This window comes from Otolemur garnettii, unplaced genomic scaffold, assembly GCF_000181295.1.
Source record: "Otolemur garnettii isolate 467f Iridium unplaced genomic scaffold, OtoGar3 scaffold00193, whole genome shotgun sequence".
Classification (NCBI taxonomy): domain Eukaryota; kingdom Metazoa; phylum Chordata; class Mammalia; order Primates; family Galagidae; genus Otolemur; species Otolemur garnettii.
The window spans coordinates 776668-780173 of NW_003852588.1; positions in this window are offsets into that span (position 1 = coordinate 776668).

The window sequence follows — 3506 nt, forward strand, 5'->3', positions numbered from 1 at the left end:
GGTCTTCACCTCGCATGTGTCACTCAGTCCAGTTCCATCTTGCTCCTACCCACATCATAATGAAGGCTTTAAATACAGGCAGTTCTTTTTGATTGGCTCCGATAAGCAGAAAATTCATTTATCACAGTTTAGTTAAATAGCACCAGTCCTTCAACATTTTAGATTTCAGTTACACTGGTGTATTAACTATGAGTAACTTTAGAAAATACAAACATCATAGCTACCTCTTTAGTCTACAAATCACAACATAAATAATGTGTCCATCACAGTGACCAGTCACATCTGTTTTAGCCTGTGAGAATAGATAGGTTGAGACCCTGAGATAGGCTGAGACCCTGCGAGTCCTTCAAAAGCCAGGTAAAGCCAGCAGGGGGACCGCCCCTGTGCTCCTAATTGAGAACAAAGGAGTCTGAAGGTGCCCCGGCAGGGGAATGTCCACGTGACTATCCCTGCATGGGGAGATTAGCAGTGCAGGCAGCCGAGACCATCAATTAGTAGCAGAGACTAGAGAAGCTGAGATGTCTGCCTGAGGAGATGAGACTTGCTCTCCCCCCCCATCTTGCTTGTACCCATATCTGGCCACTTCACATATTCCATTACCCTTTCTCCCTGTTTACCCTTTACCTAACCTTCCTGGAGTCTCTACTCTCCCCACCCTCATTTTTAACCTTGACGGCTAACTACTGACTGCTATACATTCTTGCACATACACTCTGTTACAGAACCCAATAAAAAGGCTCCTGAGAAGCAGGACAGGTTGTTGCATTGTCTTCAGGCTGCTGCTTGGCACATGACACAATATATGCCCTTCCAGGCTTCCAGGCTTCCAGGCTATATGCTATAGTTTGGTGTAAAGTCTTGTGATTTCTCCAGTGCTGTCTCCCTTGCTGACCCCAACAGTAGATATTCTGAAGAACAGAATGGACTTCCACCAAAATGCCACACACACCCCCTAACGGAGTATGTTTGTTATTTGCATTGGTTTGTTATTTGTGTAACTGAAGCTTTCTGAGTAGAACAGGGCAGCCCTCCCAAACTGGTTTGAAAATGGCTTAACAGAGTAAAGAAGATGGCTGGATATATTTATTGCATTCAGGAGAGTGGACTAGGGTGAGGTCTGCATGCAGGCAGGGCTTGTGTGATGTGAATCTCTCAGAGGCACCAAAGAAGGGAATATACAGGCTTTCTTAACAGCTTGCACAAGGTAGGGCAGAGCAGAAGAGGAAGAGGTTAGATTTCAGCCATGTCAATTCTTCATTATAACGTCACTTGTTTCAAAGTCTGTTGGTGAGTGGTCACTGGTGAGTGGTCTGTTGGTGAGTGGTCATTTGATTCACACACAGACAGCAAAGTACATAGCAGTGTTACTTCCTCATCTCAGTACTAACCCCAACATGACATTTTTCAAAAATGGTCCAGGGAAAGAAGTTCTCCAACTAAGATAAAAGTGAAGCAAAGGAACAAAAAGTGATAATGGCGGGAGTGAAATCTGAGTCTACTATAAGTGGAGTTAAAGCAGAAACAGCTGACGGTGGCAAAGTGATGCTACCACCTTCCTATATGAGAGACTCTTGGCTCTGTGCATCCAGGGGAACTTGATGACAGCAAGCTTATCATCTTCATAAAGGTGCAAGTGGCTGTGATAGAAAAGATGAAGGTGGTCATGAAGAAGTAACATAAAGGGAAAAAACCCTGATATTAAAGGAACTCTCAGAAACATTACATGACATTGAAAGTGCAAAGAATAAAATGGTGGAGACTGATCCAAACTTGGAGGATGATGATTCACCAAGACATAAACAAGATGCTCACACCTTATAGTAAGCAGACAAGTGCTGGCTGGCTGGGTGCCTGTGCTCAGTGGTTAGAGCACCAGCCCTCTGGCAGGTTTGAATCTGGCCTGGGCCCGTTTAACAACAACAACAACAACAACAAAAAGGCAAGTGGTGTTCAAACTATTCTTGATAATTTTTAACAAAAAATACCCAATTTTAATTCTCAATGTTTCTGATCTTTTAAAAGAATGTCCTAAATAAGTACTAATTTTATGATTTTTTTCATTTATTTATCTAGTATAACCAGTAATTGGAGTGTTTTCAATGTTTTGACACATTTTTTAACAGTCATGAAAAAAAAATAATTTTTCCACATAATTATTAAGATCACTTAGCACTATTTGAGCTTGCACAAAATTGAAGGACAATTTTTATGGTCCTTCACTGCCATGCGAATGGGTGATGGCCGGTACTTATTTCACCTGACACTTCTGTGACATATGGCTTTTTTGATCACTCCCACTTTCGTGAAACACAATTCTCTCCTGCTTTTCCATGACCCCACTATTTCCAGGTTCCTATCTCCCTTTCTTCCCAGGTTTCTTCCCAGCTTCTCTTCCCTTTCCTAGTTTTGGGTATTGGTGATCCCCGCAGTCTGTCCTTGACTCTTTGCTCCTCACCCTACGTGCTCTTCTGGTTCTGGCCTTTTGTAGTAGTTGAAACTTCTCTGCCTTGGGTGGTGATAATGGTGTTAAGGTGAAGACAGTGGAGATTCCTTCCTACCTTACCAACTGGTAGAAAGGAGTTTAGGAGGGAAAAGGGCAGGCTGTGTGGTGTCCCCTTTATTTCAGAATTTGGATTTAGGACAGAGTCAGAGGAGCCAATTAACATTATTAATGTAGATAGCTATGAAAATTGCATTAATTTATTCATTCCACCAATATTTACTCACTTATACTATGTATGTGTATCAGGTAGAGTTCTAGATGCTGGAGTACTATGGACTGACACACATAGTATAAAGTACAATTAATATCTGGAGAGAGACAGGGACAATATTCACATAACTTTTTTTTTTTTTTTTGAGACAAAGTCTCCTTTTTTTTGCCCTGGCTATGTCATCATAGCTCACTGCAATCTCAAATTCATGGGTTCAAGTAATCCTCCTACCTCAGCCTCCTGGGTTGCTGGGACCACAGGTAAGTGCCACTAAGCCTGGCTTTTTTTTGGTGGAGATGAGGGTTTAGCTGCTTTACTCAGGCTGGTCTTGAACTCCTAGACTTAAGGAAGATTCCTGCTTTAGCCTCCCATAATGTTAGGATTATAGACATATGTCACTGCACCTGGCCCACATAACTGTTACTATAATATATTGTTAACATTCGTTCTACAGTTGACCCTTGAACAATATGAGGGGTGAGGGGGTCCAACACCCCATACAGTCTGAAATCCACGTGTAACTTTTGACTCTCCCACAACTACTACTAGCCTACTCCTAGTAGTAGAAGCAGCCTTACCTGTAACATAAACAGTTGATTAACATGTTTTTATATGTATTATATACTGCTTATTTTTATAATAAAGCTGGAGAAAAGAAACCATTATTAAGAAAATCATGGCTCGGCACCTATAGCTCAACTGGCTAAGGCGCCAGCCACATACACCTAAGGTGGCGGGTTCGAATCCCCAGCCCGGACTCGCCAAACAACAATGATGGCTGCAACCAAAAAA